General features: G+C 49.4%; 2 long non-coding RNA genes across 2 annotated transcripts; both read left to right on the top strand.

The window, feature by feature from the left end:
* Window positions 1-12,687: 12,687 nt before the first annotated feature.
* LOC141028135 (uncharacterized) lies at window positions 12,688-13,723 on the top strand. The gene is made up of 3 exons (XR_012190416.1): window positions 12,688-13,101; window positions 13,202-13,439; window positions 13,519-13,723. It is a non-coding gene; the product is annotated as an uncharacterized lncRNA (long non-coding RNA).
* Window positions 13,724-13,773: 50 nt separating this feature from the next.
* On the top strand, window positions 13,774-18,921 carry LOC109736402 (uncharacterized). The gene is made up of 7 exons (XR_012190415.1): window positions 13,774-14,264; window positions 14,349-14,713; window positions 15,239-15,361; window positions 16,087-16,634; window positions 16,746-16,813; window positions 17,332-18,470; window positions 18,576-18,921. It is a non-coding gene; the product is annotated as an uncharacterized lncRNA (long non-coding RNA).
* The last annotated feature ends 1,261 nt before the right edge of the window (window positions 18,922-20,182 follow it).

The following is a 20,182-nucleotide window of genomic DNA, read 5'->3' as shown; positions in this document are numbered from 1 at the left end:
CTTGGATGAAGAGTTTGATAGCGCGTCCGACGCCTAGAGGAGTCCCAGTTAGTCCTGCGCGATCCCGGATATTGGTCACTTGTATCGTTTACACTTTCGCCACCCGCAATAAATCTTCTCGAGCCTCACTCAGATGCTCGATGAATTGTAGTCTTCTGGAATCATATCACTCGCTTCGCGGTGATATTTCCACCACCACCATTGTCGTGAGTTAGTAGTTGCCACCCTATCCGCCGTCTTGTTTTAGCGGCGTGCATGTAATAAATTGTTGGGCAGTCTCTGCTCAACCTTGTATTATATTTAGTACCCCTGGTATTTTTCTTCTGTGACCAAGATATTGTCTACCAGTGAGAAGAAATTCTTCCTCGCTGGTCCGTAAAAGGGATTGGTCTCTCAATAATTATTTTATTGAAAAACCGGTCGTGACAAGTCGGATCCGGCTGCATCGGGGGCGGGTGGTATGAAGATAGAGTCCGACTCTGGAGACGGCTTGATAGATGGTTTGACGAGGCGCTGGAGAGAGACACCGGTCGGTATAGCCTGTCGGGTGGAGCCGATCCATGCCAGGGCGTCTGCCTGGTCGTTGTCGGCCCGTGGCACGTGAAGGAACTCGCACCCTTCAAAGTACCCACTGATCTGCTGGACGAGGAATCGATAGCTCGCCATGTTTGCATCCTTGGCGTCCCAGTTGCCAGATGACTGCTGGACCACCAAGTCCGAGTCGCCATAACACAGGATCCGGCGTATGCCGAGCTCTTTGGCTAGCCGGAGCCCGTGTATGAGCGCCTCGTATTCAGCCACGTTGTTGGAGGCGGCAAAGTGGATTTGCAGCGTGTATCTGAGCTTGTGGCCTTTGAGAGAGGTGAGGACGATGCCGGCTCCCAAGCCGGTGCGCATCTTGGACCCATCGAAGTGCATCCGCCATTGAGTAGAGTCGGGAGCCGGCGGTAGGTACTGGGTCTCGGCCCAGTCGACGAGGAAGTCGGCCAATGCTTGGGACTTGATGGAAGTGCGAGGCTGGTAGAAGATTGTGTAAGGTGCAAGCGCAATGGCCCATTTAGCCACCCGGCAGGATGCATCCCGGCTGCCTATGATCTCGGCAAGAGGGGCTCGGCCTTCTTCTGGGTGCTGGACCATGATGACTGTGCTGACCACTCGGCTAGTTGCGGCAATGTAGAGGAGCATGGGCTCCTTCTCAGTCGGCGCCGCCAGGACAGGTGGAGTGGTCAGCATCTTCTTCAACTCATGGAAGGCTTGGTCTGCTTGGTCATTCCATTCGAAATGAGTGGATTTCTTCATGAGTCGGTACAGGGGGAGAGCCTTCTCTCCTAGCCAGCTGATAAAACGGTTTAGGGAGGCCAGGCACCCAGTGAACTTCTGCACGTCTCGCAAGTTGGTGGGAATCTCCATTCTCTCAATGGCCTTGATCTTCACAGGGTTGCACTCAATGCCGCGTTCGGAGACCAGAAAGCCTAGAAGCTGGCCGGCTGGTACTCCGAACACGCATTTCTCGGGGTTGAGCTTGATCTGGAATCGGCGCAAGTTGGCAAATGTTTCTTTGAGGTCTTCCAGCAGGGTGTCGCGCTTCTCTGTCTTCACCGCAATATCGTCTACGTAGACGTGGGCATTTCTGCCGAGTTGCTTGAGGAGGCATTTCTGCATGCAACGCTGAAAAGTGGCACCGGCATTCCTCAAGCCGAATGTCATAGTCAGGTAATAGAAAGCTCCGAATGGTGTGATGAAGGCGGTCTTCAGGCGGTCTTCTGGGTCCAACTTAATCCGGTGGTATCCTGAGTAGGCATCCAAGAAACTCAACAGCTCGCATCCGGCTGTGGAGTCTATCACTTGATCAATCCATGGCAGAGCAAACGGATCTTTGGGGCAGGCCTTATTGAGGCTAGTGTAGTCTATACACATACGCCATTTGTTGTTTTTCTTCAACACCAAGACTGGGTTGGCAAGCCACTCTGGAAAAAACACTTCCATAATAAAGCTGGCGGCAAGGAGCCGGGCTATCTCTTCTCCTACGATTCTTCTCTTCTCTTCTGACAGTCGGTGGAGAGGCTGCTTGACCGGCTTCGCGTCGGCTCGGACGTGTAACTTGTGCTCGGCGAAATCCTTCGGAACACCCGGCATGTCCTTTGGGGACCATGCAAAGATATCCCGATTCTCACGGAGGAAGTCGATGAGCTCGCCTTCCTATTTACTGTCCAGGTTTGCACCAATGACTGCAAACCTCTCCGGGTCCAGAGGTATCTTCTTCGTCTCCTTGGCCGGCTGGAAGGAGCCCTGTGCATCATATTCCTTGGGGTTGGGGACAAGGCCGGCTGCTTGCCGGCTATGGCCACAACTCGCTCCAGCATCTTCTTCTCTTCCACCACTACGAGGGACTCGGCCAGCCGGCTGCTGGCTGCAGCGCACTCGATGGACCTCTTGTAGTCGCCGGCTACAGTGATGATCCCCTTCGAACTCCGCATCTTCATCTTCAGGTAGGCGTAGTGGGGCACAACCATGAACTTGGCCAGAGCAGGTCGGCCAAGCAAGGCGTGGTAAGGGCTTTCCAGATCCACTACCTCGAACCAGATTGCTTCTCGGCGAAAGTGATCCTTGTCTCCGAAGAGGACATCCATCTTGATCTTGCCGATCGGGGAACAGGACAGGCCGGGTACGATGCCATGGAAAACGGTCTGGCTTGGCATGAGCTGCTTCGCCTTGAGGTTCAACTTCTCCATGGTGTCGCGGTACAGTATGTTGATACTGCTTCCGCCATCAATCAGAATGCGGGAGAATCGGGCAGCGCGCCTCTCTGTTGCGAGGGTGACATCCAACACCAATGTGTAGGAGCCAGGGGACGGCATCACCTCTGGGTGATTGGCCCGGCTCAAGTTGATAGGCCTTTCGGACCAATGCATGAACTCGGGGTTGCTGGAGGCGACTGCGTTAACCTCTTGGTGTTGTCGGCGCCGGCTGCGCTTGTCTTCAACCTGGCTTGTGAAGACGACGTAGGCGGCGTGCTCATCAGGGAACTCATCTTGAATGGCTCCGACTGCTGGTCGGGCAGGCGGCTGCTGGGGGGCTGGAGGCGGCGGGCCGGGAGGCGGAGGCGGCACCAGCCCCTCGCCCTTGGAGATCCGGGTGAGCCAGTGGCACTTTCGGGTTGTGTGGTTGGACGGCTTAGCGCCGCTGTGGAACTTGCAGGGGGCATCGAGAGTCTGCTCGTAGGAGAAGGCCGGCTGCCAAGCCGGCCTTCCGCACTTCTTCTTGGGAGCGGGCCGCTCTTCGAGCTGCTCGTCTTCGACTGTGGCCACCTGCCGACTGGTGGTAGGCGGCATAGGGGCCTTGCGCTTGTGGTCATTCTGGTAGGGGCGCCGATTGGAGTCGCCAGCCGGCGTCTTAGGAGCCGGAGCGAGCACCTTCCCAGAGGCGTCTACTCGGAGCTCGGTCTTCATCGAGGAGTCGGCTGTGGTGTACTTGTCTGCAATGACCAGCAGCTCGTCGAGGGTAGCCGGCTCATCACAGAGGAGTCGGTGCTTGAGGAGGGTGCCCTCTCGACACCCGGCGGTGAAGTATTCGATGGCCTGCACCTCGTGCACCCCCTCGCAGGAGTTGCAGAGCTCGGCCCATCGCGTGAGGTAGTCGCGGGTCGATTCGCTGGGCCCTTGGACGCATAAGGAGAGCTGGCGGGGCTTGGGAGGCCGCTTGTACGTGCTGGTGAAGTTGCGGACGAAGACTTCCGTGAAGTCCAGCCAGCTGTTGACGCTGTAGGGCTTGAGGCTGTTGAGCCAGGTGCGTGCCGTGCCTTGCAGCATGAGAGGGACGTACTTCACGGCTACGCGCCTATTGCCGTTCGCAATGTTGACGGCGGTAGAGTAGTCGATGAGCCAATCTTCCGGCTTCACAGAGCCGTTGTACTTGGGTGTGTCTCTGGGGAGCGAGAACCCTTTGGGGAAGGGTTCGTCGCGGATGCGGGGGCCAAAGCATGGCGGGCCGACATCTCTTCTTATTCTAGCGCCAGGGATCGAGCTAGGCGGTCGATCCGGTGGCGGGCGTCGTTCTCGCTGACTCCCTCGCGGCGGCCTAGTCGGCCACCGAGAGTCAGATGGGTGATAGGCGGCGGGGTGAGACATCTCTCCCCATGAGGCAGGGGAGGAGGCAGATCGCCTTGGCGCTCCACTGCTCGAGGGCGGCCTTCTGCGTCGCGCTCGATGGTGATTCGAGTCCGGCTGCGGCTAGCAGCCGGTTCCTTGTCCTTCCTTGCGCGGGCGCCGCTCGCAGTCGGCGACGGGATGTTGCGGCGTGCTCTCGGCGCGGGGGAGGGCTCTCAGCGCGGGCGCCGACTTCGTGCCGTTCTGCGGCCGCATCGATCAGCTGCTGGATGCGCCTTGTCATGTAGGGGAGCTCATCAGCCCCCAGCCCATTCAGCTCTTCTGCTGCCGCCTGAGCAGCTCACAGATTTTCGAGCGGTGTGGCATAAACGGGGCGGTCCACCCCCAGCACGCTGGCGATGGCCGCGCCGCGCTTCTTGACGAGGCCGACTCGGCTCGGCCCGCCGTGAGGCGGCGTACCAAAAGCGGCGCGGTCGACTTCGCGCTGGTGGGCCTCGGTGAGGCGTCTCATGGAGGCTATCTTCTGGCCCTCCGTGATGAGGGCGAGGCGGCGTGCCTCCAGGGTCTCGGCGTCGGCATCGGCCGGGATGGGGACGGACAAGTCATGCATCGCCGCTTGTAGGGCGTCGTGGGCGTTCTCGCCCGAGTCGGTGACGTGGCTGATGACCAGCACCTCAGTGACAGCACTGCTGCCACTGTCAGCTCGAGGGAGAGGGTCGTCAACGACTACCACGTCGGAGGGGTAGGCGTTGAACGATGCCGTGTCGGAGTCGACAAGCATCGGGTCGGTGGAGCCGACCGACTCCAAGTCTACAGCAAGCTCACTGGAGACGTGAAGCTGGCCGAGGAGGCTGACGAGGCAGCTCTCGGGGTAGTCCGTGCCTGCGTCGGACGCGGGCTCGTCGGAGATGCGAGTCTCGCCAAGAAGATCGGTGAGGCAGCTTGCCGCGCAGGCGTCGTCGATGCCTTGCAGCGCGTCGGGGCAAGCGCCGTCGGGCATAGCAGGCTGGCTGCGCTCGCGGGGAGAAAAAGGATTCCCGTCCAGAACAGGTCTCCGGACGACGGTGCACCCGGCCCCACGGTGGGCGCCAAATGTCGGGTGGTAGGTGCGACATATGCCAACGGGTGGCTTATCATTGTGGGAGCTAGTAAAACATCGCCGGTGCCTGGAAACAGGATGAGGCAAAGACATGCACGCCGGCGGATCTTACCCAGGTTCGGGGCTCTCCGTGGAGATAACATCCCTAGTCCTGCTCTGCGGGGTCTCCGCATGATCACTAGATCAATACAAGTAGCTACAAGTGCTCCTTGAGCTGTTTGGCAAGAGGAAGAAGAAGGGCAAGGCTAGCTCTCCTTTTCTCTCTATGTGGTGTGTGGAATTCTATGAGATCAACCTTTTGCATGGGTGTCCCGGGGGGTTTATATAGGCCTACCCCCCAGGGGTACAATGGTAATCGGGCTGGGCGCGGGTCCCAGCCATCAGTGTCTATGCTCGCCGGCTTCTCCGCCGGTCATTGGGGCCCGCCGACTGGTGGGTCCCGCCGGCTGCCGGCCCCACTGCTTGGGGGCTTTGTTGGCGACTGGTTACTGTTGCCTCGCCTCTGATGACGAGGGCTTTGTCGAGGTAAGCGTGGCTACAGTGTTACCGCCTTGCGAGCTCTCAATGTAGCCTTACCTCGTCTTGTCTCCTTAATGGGGCGCATGCTTCGAGGGAGGGAGGTAGCCGGCTATTGGGAGCCGGCCACATCCCTGGCCGACTAGAGGAGGCCAGGCCATCTTCAGATGTCTCTCTGGCAAAGGGGCCCGCCGCCCACGGGCCGTACTGGCACCTGTCGTGGGTGACATCGAGGCCAACATGGCTACAGTGCCGTGCCGGACGGGGGATGGCTGGCCTGTACGACGCCCAATGGCCATGCCTGTTCCGGGATTCGGGGGTAGTGGGCTGTACTGCGGCCACGCCCCATCCTATCGCCGTTACGTGGGTACAGTCTTAGTAGGTGCAGTCTTGGCCGGCTTTCTTCATGGTCGGCTTCTTGGAGTCGGCTTTCTTCATGGCCGGCTTCTGGGAGTCGGTCCTCTTGGGGCGGCTCCCTGGAGTCGGCTATCTCGTATCTTTCTTGGGGGGGGGGGGGGGTTCTGAGGCTGGGTCGCCTTCTGGGAATCGACCTTGGGGATAGCCGGCCGGGGGAAGGCGGCCCTATGCTTTGTATGCTTGAATGCCTGAATGGCTGATAATTTTTCGAAGAGCCAGGGGGAGTCGGTTAGGCTACTCATGGCCATTTACTCCGACAGTTAGACTGAGGAGTGGTACCTGTCCCTATACGTGCCCATCCTTCTAGCGCTACATGTGCCACTGGATAGTTGAGGTCACTCTTTCGAATCACCGTGGCGAGACATTTTATGATTCCTTTTTATTTCTGAGAGCCCTCCTGACAGGTGGGACCTATGCAAACGGATAAAAAAATGTGTCGTAGCTGGATCGGATGGATATTGGCGCGTGCGTGGGAGACATAACATTCTCTAGTTAAGGAATATGTGGTTATCCTCAAAAAAGAAAAGGCCTTCTTCGCACTTCCGCATGCACAAGAATTTGGTTCTGCTCGCAATATGGATGATACCTGGAGGATGAAGTGAACCTAGAGGCATGCTAGCACGGGAGACCTATTTCCGCTATACAGTACTACTCATGTTCCTACTACTCCTACTAGTAGTAGTAGTACAACTGTGGTACACTTGATGGTCAAAATATTATTCATCCGGTCCTGACAGTGAACTGACAAGACCTTGCGCCCGAGGTGACACCAGTCCAGGCGGCATGTTCGGGTTACCAAAGTTAGCCTCACCTTGTGCACTGTGCAGTCACTGTCACAGCCGCTGTATAGCATGCCTCGCCTCGTCTCCCTCTCCCCTAGCACCACTCCATCTCCATCTCCGTCTCGCCAGAGATCCTAAGATCACTCTTCATCATCTCGTTGTGCCCCTGCGTACCCTCGCCTCGCTCGCCTCCCCCAGTACCGCTATTCCCTCGCTAGCCGCTCTAGCACCGAGAGCCTTCTTCCCCGTAAATCAAGCCCCCAAAAACCGCACCTTTCAAACTCCACCATGGCCGAATGCGAACCGCGCAGCATCCATATGAGCCGCGATTGGAGCAATCTCCCAAGTGACATCCTCGACCTCTGTTGTTCGTGTATGGATATGTTGAGCGCCCTGCGGCTGGCTGCATGCTCGAGGGACATGCACACGGCCATCGTCGAAGCGAGGCCTAAGCTTTTCAAGACACCCTCCTTGCTGCTCTCTAGTCTTGCGAGATTTTCTCACCATGATACGGAGGCATACATGATGCCCCTCGACTTCAGTCCGATCCCCATTAGACGAAACTTCTTTGCATGTATGTATTGGGTCGCCGTACATCATTTCCCTCGACTTCGATCCGATCACCATCGCCCGAAACTTCTTGGTAGGTATGTACTGGGTCGGCATGAACTCCCACTGGATGGCTACCGTCACAGAAGACGGGAAAAAGGTTGTGCTCGTGAACTTCCAGACCTCCCATGAGATTATCCTTCCTCCCTTGGATTATATAGAGTTTTACCATCGCGGTCCAAGTCATCTAGATTACCACGTCAGTTGGACGAACCTTGTTTTGCAGAAGATTATAATCTGCCAAGTGCCCACACGACATGCGGATTATGCAGACTTCAAGCTAATTGCCTTGATCGACCGCGGACTCGCCTATCTTTATGTTGGTGCCTTCTTCAGCTGGAGACAACTCAGCTCGCAGTGGATCATCGTCAAAGTTGATACACACTTCTGTGATGCTATTGAACACAATGGCATCATCTACGCGATCGACAAAGCAGATGGCACCATGTATTGCTGGGACGGCACGTGTAAGTTGTTTCCGTCTGATGTTAATGATGACGCCATGACACTGTTTGAACTTTTTGTGATGATTGGCATATCCCTGTTTGAGTAGAATTTGAGTAGAACTATGGTAATGTATTAGAGACGCCGTAAATCAGCTATATTTGGAATGAGTTAATTCATGCGATTGTGACCATGTCATTATAGCCAATTTGTACCCCTGAATAATCAAACGGTTAGGAAGATATTGATATTCTCCTTATTTTATAGTAATTTATATACTACTAAATATGAGTGTGTATCAATGGCCATGTTAGTTTCCTCATTTTCATGATGTAGAAACATGCATCACACTGTAGGTTTCATCTAACCATACATTAGGGAAGTAAATGTGCATATGGAGAACTCTATATTTGGAAGTAGTGAAATCCTGCAATGCTTACCATGTGGACATACCTATATTCGCCCTTCAGCAATCAATGGCTAGAATAATATGCTCACAAAAATTTTGCCCACAGAACATGAGTATATAACAATGCATGGTCTGTTAGTTTCCTTGAAGAATTTGTTTGTGAGGACAGAACATGATTACATAACATGCATGACATGGTAGTTTCCTGTGAAGAATCGATCGAGAGATAACATGAGTATAACCATGCATGGCACTTCTATATTTTCGAACCCAGTATACATTTCCCTGTATTTTCCTCCCAGTTCCAACAGGGACATATCAATGTTGTTTCTTGCATTATCCTACTCATACTCTGAACAATGTTGATCTTACATTAACAATGCTTGTCCTTTTATATGATGCGGTGTCCCTACAGTTACTGCCCTTTGTAATCACACCACCTTTGCCAAAAACAGAGAAGCACAACTGGTTCCTTGCTCGATCAGACGACGGCAAAAGACTGATGATCATTCGGACACATGAGCCAGAAAAGTTATATTGCAAAAACCCCACCGTATACAAGCACCGTGAAATACGTGAGTATCCGGACAGTGGCTGCTACGTCTATGAGCAGGATGCCGGCTTGTTGGGGCCTTGAAGATTTTTGAGTTGGAGGCGGGTAGATAGCCTTGGTTCACACTCTCTATTTCATGGACTCAATTATCCGATTAACTAGGAGATCACCGTTGGCAAGGACCTTGATGGCAGAGAGGCTCTGTTTGCTATGGAAAACTGTGTCTACACGGCGAGCCCTAGGAGTTCGGGAGCAAACTCCCCTGATTGTCAACGATATAGCCTGCAGCCAAAAGAAGGTGAGAATGACAAAGGCATATGGATTAACTTTGATCCTTGGATGTGTCGAGTCCGACAGGCAGTGACGTGGTTCAAGCCTTCAGGTTGATAGGTAATTGGGCTATTGCGTCGAAAGGGTGGAGTACTGGTGTCTCCGAATCACTGGTGGCTGAAGCGTGGCTGCAAATTATGATGGTGTTGGATCATCCTCTTTGAATGACTTGTTGTCTTTGCTGCTTGTTCTGGATGGGTAGTTCTCTCTTTTGTTATGCATATTCCTTGTCATTTGGTCATCCTCGTCTATGTCACTCTTACTATGTAATAGTTGCCTCTATTTAGAATATCATTCTCGTCTGGATCACGAGAGTCTGAGCGATGCATATGGGTGCATTTTGGTGGTCTAGCAACACTTCTTATGAACTATCATGTCTTGTTGTTTATGTCAGTAGTAGTCACAAGTCAGTGTTTGAATGTTGTATATATTGTTGTTTCAAACTGTTCATTGTCTCGAACTGCTGGTGGGCTAAATGAGGGCATCACTATTCTCAAGTGTTCAAAGTATATCTCCTTTTTTAAGTTACTAGCAAGATGCCCGTGCGTTGCACGGAACATCAAGATCTTGTGGGAGAAAAGGATGAACGAGGGAAGGCCTTATCAGCAAATGTGGAGAGGAGTGCGGGTAAATTGTCATTGTTTCCTTCCTATCCGTTAGATATAGATCGAACGGCCTATATTGCAGGATGGCAGGCACACCATCATCACCAACTCTGTTTTTTATAAAAGTGTATATATATATAGATATAGATATAGATAGATAGATAATTTGAGCTCAGTGTCTTTTCGATGATGTACACTTGTTTGGGCCAGTGAGGTGTCGTTGAATATGGGCCGAGTAGTAACGCAATGCCAAACAGGTCAATTATGACTCTCAGGCCGGGCTCTCAAAAGATCCTAAAAAAAGGTCGGGCTCTCAAAAAAAGAAAGAATTGGGACTCTTGCGCGCCGACATGTGGGCGCCACTATTGTTTTCGTCCGCTTGCGTGCCGAGAGCATATTGGTGCGTGTTCAAAATTCATGCTACCTTTTCATCCCCAATCTCCCGCCCCTCCCCCACCTCTGGAATCTCGATTCCTACTCCAGTTCCCCCAAATCCCCCTCCTGTACTCCCTATACTGAAGCGCACTATCATGTCGCCGATCAACACGGATCTCTGAGCCGAAGATCCTGAGGTCCGTCCTGCCTTCGGGCGCTGTGTGCTGTCGCTCAACAGTGGCATGGCGGTGCTTGACGACCAGTTTGCCGACAAAGTGATATGGTAACCATCAATGGCGACCAGCCTCCTGTCTCGCCGGACGACCTTGTCAAAGCTCTTGGCATTGCGCACGACATCCAAATAAGTGACTTGCTCGTCGAAGTCTGTCCGCCACCGGCTGATTTCTTCATCAAGTTCCGGACAACTTTCGACTGCAGTTGTGTGTTCGAATCTTCCCGGCGTTTGTTCTCCGATGGTGCACTGGTGAGCTTTGATCGGTGGCACCCAGGATGGGGCTCGGTGCCCTCTGAGCTTGAGTTTTTAACAAAGCTTACCTTCCACGGCATGCCTCGACGTGCTTGGAATAACGAGTCCATGAATGAGCTTATCAACGGCTTTGGAGGTGAACTCGTAAGTATGTTTGTTCCTCCAGACAGCTGGGCTCTAACGGTTATGGCATGGATGAAGAAGCCGTCCACCATACCGAAGGTGATTGGTGTTGAGATACCGGTGCAGGAACCGGGGTTGTACTATTCGTCGCCACCAAGGCCGCCACGGACCACGTTAGGGATGTACCTGTATCGAGTGTTCGTGCACGTCGAAGAAGTGGTCAATCCATCAATCGAAGTCCTGCCTCCACTGTTGGTGCCCGGGTCCGTCGACGACGTCCATTATAGGAGTCAACATCAGACTTCACCCGTGTTGCCAAGAACGATGAATGGCACATGGCCTACTCCATCGCGCTGTGGAGGCCACTGCTTCTTTGGGAGAAGAGGCAGGGCTGGCTGCCTGGATGTCCTCTAATTTGAGGTAACAACTGAATCTTGTCAGATGCTAGTTAAATCCGAGCTATGGGTATGAAGCACTGATGTGCCAGTACATTTGATTGTGACCTGTTCTATTTTTTTACCTGAACTTTTTTAGAAAGGGTTGTACGTCAACTTAATGTTCTAGCAGAACTTATATATTGTGTTGTCTGTCTGTTTTCTTTGCACAACATTCAAGATATTTCCCCGTCATTGATAAAGACGATGAGCGGTTATGTACGAGTTCGTTGGTTTCAACATAGCCCTACATGTAGCGGTCCACTGCTTCCACCCTGATTGTGCCGCCTGCATGAAATATTTGTATGCAAGTTCAGTGTGCTATGATGTTCTATATGATAGTGTCAACTATATAAGTTTTTACTGAGCATCATCAATGCATATGGCTGAAAGATGTATTTACAAGCATCGACCGATGGGTCTCTCTCTCTCACACACACACACACATACACACACACACACACACACAAACGCACACATGCACAAGTGGGACCCGTTGAATTATTTCTTCGCTGATGACAGCTTTTAATTAGGTTCCACTGTACTCTAACTTTTTTCTTAAGTTATTAATTGAGCTCAGTGACTTCAAAAAGTTGTACAAAAGCCTTGCTTGGGCTTTTCCGACGTCGCTGAATGTGGGCTGAGTAGCCATGTAAGGTTGTACTGTACTACACAGGCCTTTTTTCAACATCAGCAATGCAACTGGGCCGACAGTTGTACACAATATCCGGGTCAACTTGTTATTCTCCGCCCCGCTGGGCTGCAAATCTTTCCTAGGAGGGATGCATTAGGCTTAACAAGAAAATGGGTTTTAAGAAATAATAAATGGGATGTAATTATAAAAACTGGGCAGTAACTATAAAAAAATGCACCAAACACGTAATTAGTTTAAAAAATATATTATTTTTTGGAATTTGAAAATTTTAATTTCATTACTTGTTGCGCGCGCAATATTTCATTGGATTTTTACGTAATACAAATTTATTTTAAAATTATATTTAATCTGACTAGAAATTTCGGGATAAAAATATTTCAGATCCCATCAAAATGTGGGAAATTTTATCGAATTCTCTTTTGAGCGGTTGGTTGAAATTATTAGTTTGTTGTCTAGCTAGAAAATGGGTTGTACTTTTTATCTCTACTTCTAATGGAGCAGTTGGTAGTCTCCGCCGGTCAAATTTCGTCCCACCAGAGACGGTTAATTTTCGTCCTCGATCCCACCTCCCGCAACCCAGCGATTCCCCCCTTCCGCCCTCGAGACCGACAAAAAAAATCGGTATGCTACCACGAAGCCTGTTGTGAAACACTACGGTTCATCGACGGAAAATCATCCTAAAAAAATCTACGAAGGTTAACCTACGAAAAAAAGCCAGGCGCTCGCTCCCTCGTGCCCTCGATGCACTTGCCAACCGCCGCTCTCCTCTGCCCCAACCCCAACCCCGCCGCCGCCTCAATCCTACCGCCGCCGGCCTCCTCCTCCTCTAGCGCCTCCGCTCCAGCCCCTCACCTTCTCAGCCTGGATCCGCACGGCAAGGTGTGGGGCTATGGGAGAGAAGGCTCCATTTCGCGCGACAAGGTGAGGGGGCGCCCAGATCCGCAGCGGCACCACCACGCCCTCGTCCACCTGGCCCTCGAGGTCGGCCATGGAGGTCCGGCCTGACCAATGGATGGATGGGGATGAAACCCTAGCCCAACACCCACCCATGGATGGATGGGGATGGGGCGACGACGGCGGTGGCGGCCTTCTCTCGGTGCTTGCTGATGTGGTGGACATCGACGTCGGTGACGGGTTGCAACACGTAGACATCAAAGGTACTGACGCCCTCCATCCTCCTCCCCTCGCCTCCCCTCCCCTCACCTCATCTTCTTCTTCTGGATTTTTTGATTTGACCGGTGCAGTTGGTTTCTGCAGGCTGCGGGTGTGACGGAGGAGCACCATGGCGGGCGTGCAGACCATGGCTCGCTATGGAAGGCCCTTCCCTTCCCTCTCTCTGTTCGAGCCATGCTCAGGCAGTCTTTTCTCTTCTCTTCCCGCAAAAAAAGTCTTTTCTCTTCATGATCTGAACATGTTGGAGGCCATTATTTCTCCACTGCCGGAGTCTAGCCTCCCTCCGTGGGATGCCATGGAGATGAAACTCCCCTCGACAAAAGTGGGTACCAATCCCTCCTCCCCTACCCTTGTCTTCTTCTTCATCTCCAACATCTGATGTCTGCTTGTATTGTGTCAAGGAATTCAAGGGCATGTGGGAGAGAGAGGAGGTCCATGGAGAAGAAGCTCTGCTCCAACCCTCCCTGCCTCCTAATACAAGATGTCTTTTTTGTGTGGGCTTGTATTGCAGCAGCCATGTGCGTATCAAAAAAGGGTCCAGTTTGCAGCAGTCACATGATACGGACATGTTTTTTCATCACAATTGGATTTTTGGATTTACTAGGCTAATTGGTGGTGGTTGCTGTTGTTGTTGTTGTTTTGGCAGCAGCAGCAGCAGGCAGAGTGACGATGTTGGCTATGTGCAGGCCATGGAGGCTTTGATGAGCACGAGGGGAAGGCCACTGCTTCAACCCCGTTAAGGTCTGCTGCTTCGAATTGTCCCTGATCGGTCGATTTCTTCTTTCTTTCCCGTTAAGGATTTCTTCTTGATGTTTATATTATTGGATTGCCTGTATATTTTGTAACCCATGGAGTTAGTATGACCTGCCTGGCAACCTGTATTTTACTGGAGAAAATGTTGAACAGTATGCTTGTTATTTTGAATGCTTGCGGCAAAGGGATGGGCTTGCACCCTTTTATGTTCTAGACTAGGCATGCTAATGAAAACATTCCCGTACATGTAGGTCATGTGCATATAAACTCCACTTCTTATATTACTTATCTATCCTTTAACAGCTTACGTGTGGGATTTGCTTCGGAAGTTGTCCACGTGAGTCAATGGGTGCTGCTTCATGTGGGCATCCTTTCTGTGGTGTATGTTGGAGAGGTTTCGTTATCTTGTTATCCCCTTGCTTTGGATGGTCATACTTTACACCGCCCTTGCCTATATAATTGTGCCATGAATATGCAGGTTACACACCTGATGATGTTTACGGCTAGGCACAGGAACAAGCAGAGGCCGAGGAAGTGCGGGCACGTGCTGCTGGCCTTGGCAGGTGTAGGAACCGTGCGAGGAAGGTTCAGCGCGCTGCACAAGTCGGGCCACGCCCGGAGCGCCGTGCCAATGCATGTGTGCGTGGTCGGTGGGTTAGCCAAGATCTGCATTCTGCGACTTCATCTTCACCATGGACACAAGCAAGGACTGATTGGTGGTTCTTGGTAGCGGTGCCGAGTATCGGCGGATCGAAGTGGTCGAGGTCGCGGTTAATCCACCAGGACGAGACATGCATCTTGGAGCTAGCGCAGAGGGGGGAAGAAGCAGGTTGGTATGGCCCGGTATGTCCAGTTCTTCCCATGAAGGTCACATGCCTAACTTCGTGCTAGACATTGCTAACTTAGCCACTTGATGTTAAACTCTGTATGTGTAACTAGACCTAGCACCACTCAATGATTCGATGTGTTAAATTAAAGTACCAATTAGGCATGTTCACCCCTTTGTACATGTGTGTTGTTGCATTGCTTACTATATCTTGTTGTATATGATGGCCCATTGTCAGCTATACAACTTTTGAATTCTGTCAAGTTCAGTTCAGATTTGATTTTTTTTCCACCTCTTTTTGCATGGACAATGTGTCTGGTGTTTAAATAATGGCTACTTGAAATTCATAGGCATTGTGAGGTCAAAAAGTATTCCATTTTGACTCCTTTATTCAGTATGGTTCAAAGTTGATAGCTGCTACACCTACATGCGGAAAACTTACGGCATTCTAAAATTAAGCAGCAACCTTTATTGCCGGTCATTTAAAATTGCAGTGACAAGACAACTGCTGACACAGAGTTCTACCTCTCTGACTGAAACAGGAACTTTTGCGCAAAGAAAACACACACAGGGCAGGAACATGACTACTCTTCCCCTTCCAAGTTTTTGATCGATCGAACTCTTAACTCATAACCCATGAGGTGGTGACCAAGCAAGAAAGGAAGGTTAGTTAACTCTCCTCTAATTCCTTTTTTTGCTGAGAAACTCTCCTCTCCAATTCTGGTTGTCTTAGTTAGTCCTTGGAAATCTCCCAACATTAGATTAATTTATGCATTAAAAACTATAAATAGTACAATAGTAGAAACTATAGCCATAGGAACTAATTATAGAAACAAATTAGAATATTTCAGATTCATCCATGTAGACATGAAGAGGAAGAGAACCGAATCTATTCATAAATTTTACAAGCTAATTGATTCAGTCTGTCAATGTCCATGCCAACATGATAGTAATGCAAGTACGAACAATGTGGAGAGTATTTCATTGGAAGTAATGTTATTTTCCTTTCTTTACCACGCACCTTCAATTTTTATGAACCTAATCTCAAATAACATTACAAGGGCCTGAATGATTCAGTACTGGAATTACATAATGGGCTTTCAGGCTTGCAGGCATTTTTCATGTAAAATTGTTATTCTTGCTAAAATTGTATAGCTGTCCTGCGTGCACCTGAACATTTTTGCATAGATCTATTATGATAGCTATGTCGAAACTCAATATTGTATAACATGTTTTTTTGTATGAGTGATATCAGCTTTCTGAGTCAGATAATTTTATCGTAAGTGCTTAACTTGATGACTTTGTAAACTTGCAAGACAGAAATTTCATTCTGTAAGGAAGTGAAAGACCTTCTCATTTTCTGATTGTTCTACCTCTCTGACTGAAACAGGAACTTTCGCGCAAAGAAAACACACACAGGGCAGGAACATGACTACTCTCGCCCTTCCATGTTTCGGATCGATCGAACTCTTCGGTGACCAAAAAAATGAGAAAAGGGCAGGTCGTCGATGTACAGACCACAGGCGCTCGGACGCACGGCTGGCATCATGGTCGTCATAGCTCATAACCCATGAGGGGTGACGAAGCAAGAAAGGAAGGTTAGTTGACTCTCCTCTAATTCTTTTTTTGTTGAGAAACTCTCCTCTCCGATTCTGATTGTCTTAGTTAGTCCTTGGAAAGCTCCCAACATTAGATTAATTTATGCATTAAAAACTACAAAGAGTACAATAGTAGAAACTATAGTCATAGAAACTGATGTGGGTTGCAGAACTCCCGGGCGACGAGCAACGGCCTTGTACTTCACCCGGACAAGCACCATTGGGTCGACGTTGCAGCCAGCGGCTGCGGCCATGCATTCGGAAATTCCATGGCATGATGCATATAAATTGGATCTGTAGGTGGGTTCAGAAGATGATTTTTTTCTATGCTTCTCCTATGGTGGGTTCGGTTTTGCATTACTCAATTTTGCTAATGTGTCGTTTCTGCAATGTACCTTCAATTTTTTTAGTATACTAATTTCAAATGATTACATAATTTTCTATGGATCAGATTCATGAAGCTCCAAGCGAGCAAGAAGTTTCAGTCCACCTTTACTCATGGCCTCCCCTTCTCGTCTGGTAACTCACGTGCTCATTTTATCCTGAAGATAGCATGAACTAATCTTTTACCAGGCAACAAATGCCATGTCCTAGCACTGGCCAAAATCCCTTTTTCATGTGTGAACCATATACAGAAAACTGCATGATATATACTGGAATCTGGTGCTCACTTTTAGGATAGCTGGTTTTTTTTCACCCAACTAGAGAACTTAGGAAGGCTGTTTTTTTCTTCTTTTGTTACGACTTTTTCAGTCTTTTGGGTTAACAAGTGGTTTTTTTCTTTCGCCTTTAGGTTTCATAAGTGCAATTGCAACTGTATGCGTTCACTAGCGACAAAACCCATAGATAAATATACATGCCTATTACATGTTGATGCTGCCAACTCTTGTTATACATTTATTTTGCAGCGGTTGCTCTGTTCAATCGTGGTCCATGCTCTGTTTAATGCACATGTCGGATCAAAATCAAAATGAAATTAGTATAGCTTGTCTAACCACATTCGGACTCCTAATTTTAAGTTTTTGTCTTGCTCTCAGGTGGACGGCCTTGGCAATCTGAACAAGCTTTACGCGACTGGCACTCTTGTTGATCCCATATGAGTCATTAAGCTGTTTTGTGCGCAAGGTTGAGATAGTTGGGGCCTGTAACTGTGTTGTGGTGAGCTTCTTCCTTTCTTTGAGGGTTTCCCAATCCCTTCTCAATCCAAAGTTCTGGCTCAGGCTGTGACTACAACTTTTATTGACCTAGATCTGATGGTGATAGTTAGGAATAATTCAAAAAAAATTCAGGGTTTATTGAACTGCACCACACATAAGTAATAGATATTAACCTATGTTAACACTAATATTTGTAATTTGTTACATCATGATGTTTAATATTGCCAGGAGTTTTTTCTTGAAAAGAAAGTATAAAATTTACACCTCTTGCACCACTGATAGAGATGTGCCTTGCTGTAATAAGATGATGGGCTCATGACTTATCTTTCTTGGACAAAACAAGGAATCTAGCCATAACTATGTACATATCTGGATACTCATCTTTTTTTTCTCAAGCTATCATGTCAAGTGTAGAGGAAATGATGATATACAGAATAAGGAGAAAGACATGCTGACAGTACATCTGGTTCCAATTTTCATCACACTATGTGCTAATATATGCTCTCAATGATAATATGCCACCTTGCGCTATCTACACACATAACATGTTCTTCTTTTGTATAATTATACACTATAAAATTATTGTATGCTTACCTTTGGTGGAATTTCAGAGTTGAAAGGACATCAAGTTTCCACGCGAGGGGAGTTAATTTTGGTTGTCCTTTGTTTCATAAAAAATGTTGGTAGCATTTAGAACTATGTTTATTTGGTGTAACCGGAATTAATCACTGGTTAAACATATAGAAGGAGTCTCTCTATTGGAAGGGGAAAATATAATATTAGACACCATTTATTTTTCTGCTCGCTGATGCATGCAATGTATCATTTGGCCTTGATTTAATGTACTGCACTTTTCTTCATTGCTCTCTGTTCTTTAATAAGTCAGACTCATATAGAACCTGATATTTCTTAGTGATGTCTTTAGATCCCATGAATGTCATTTTGCACCAAAGGTTTGTAACCATTGGGGAATGTTTTCTTGCTCTGATGTATCAAGTTGCCATGGGGGTGATCTAGAGGTGAAAGCTAGCAAGCCATCTCCTGATATTTTCCTTACTAGCAAGCTTAATGCGGAACACTTATATTTCAGTACTTGTTTGTTTAATTGTGTTATTTATCTGCAGGTCTCTTCCTTGTCCAAAGTATGTCGTACCTAATCAAGACATGTTCATTTAATTTACCCGTCATGTAAATGACACAACATGATTCACTTGTGTATAGTGTAAAAATATATTTATTTATGGCACACAGGTGTTCAAATTATAGTTGTGAAACGTGTATAGTGTAAAAATATAATTATTAAGGGAAGTGACGTCACAGTGGTCGTGCCTCGTCTTCTCCGAGTCTCTGCTTGTGGTTTGTGTTCTTTAGATCTGTTCATGCCCTGATATTGCTATCTGATTTCATCTTCTCTGGACTAATTAGGGCTTTGCTTTTGTTTGCACCAATTCGAGATAATGGTCATGACATGCACCAGCTAAGACAACAAGGTCAAGCCCAGGCATAGGCCTGATGATGAACACAATTAGATGCGGGTAGTTCCTTGCATCCTCATGTTAGAACTACTTTTTTTATGCTCTTGCTGCTGCAGATTAGCTACCTACTTACCTTTAAACACAATGTGTCTGAGATAACACGGCGAATAGTCCAGACAACGACACCCCGGACGTATTTGAATTGTGGTCCTGGGCGCTTGTTTGATGTTTGAACATGCCCGGACGTATGAGGGAGAAATGTGTTTCGACCTTGAAGACGACCTTAATCATTTGTTTATTTTATTTATATGCATGGTAGCCCGTAGCAACACACGGGCGTTCTACTAGTAAACTATAACGGGTTGTAGTAAATTCCATTAGAATTCAAAAATGGGTTGTACACACTTGTGGGACTACTAAGTTGACGCATCCCTTAAAAAAACAAAAACCGAGTTGACGCGTATGCAAGGTTTTGTCAACTTATAGTCAACACACGGTTCTAGCAGCAGTGGTTGTTGGATGTCCATCCAACGGATGTCGTGCTTCTTCTTCAATCTCGGATATTCTTGCTTCAGCCGCCCAAAAAATGACCCCCCCCTGACATCTGGGGCGCACCATTTCGGAGGCTGACCTGTGGGCCTACTAAGTTGAAGCGTACCAAGGGTTTTGTCAACTTAGTCAATATAAAAGATTCTAGCTACAGTGACCGTACGATGTCCATCCAACGGCCGTCGTGCTTCTTCAACCTCTGGTCTTCTTGCTCCAGCCGCCCAAACCAGCGCCGGTTGTACCGCGTGCTCCTGCCTCCCGTGGCCGGCTGTGATGCCGCAGAGGCCTCACCGCCCCCTACTACTTCCACCGCTGGCCAGGCCCTGCGGCGATGGCAGCCTCACACCGCAGCCGAACCAGTGAACCCTCGTACTCCTCTCCGCATGGGCATCCACTGCCGTGTCTTCCCTGGCTCCACGCCGTCCCCTTCCTAGGCCTCGCCGTCGTCCACCGCCTTGGTGCTCTCGGCGCGGCGTGGTCAATGTGGTCAACGAACGACTTCCATCGAAAGAGTACTATATGTGGAGAGGCTAACAGCTGGGTCCACGGCCGCACGCAAGGAAATGCCTCCTTATTACGCGCAAAATAATGATTCCTCCACCTAACAGCTGGGACCCACCGGAAGGGCCTCTGTATTTCGCAAAAAAAACGTCCCCCTCGCTAATAGGTCGGACCCACCACCTATATCCTCGCACGCAAGGAAGTGC

Source organism: Aegilops tauschii, chromosome 7, assembly GCF_002575655.3.
Source record: "Aegilops tauschii subsp. strangulata cultivar AL8/78 chromosome 7, Aet v6.0, whole genome shotgun sequence".
Lineage (NCBI taxonomy): Eukaryota > Viridiplantae > Streptophyta > Magnoliopsida > Poales > Poaceae > Aegilops > Aegilops tauschii.
Note: the sequence above shows the minus strand (reverse complement) of the source record. Positions and strands in the feature narration are given on the sequence as shown.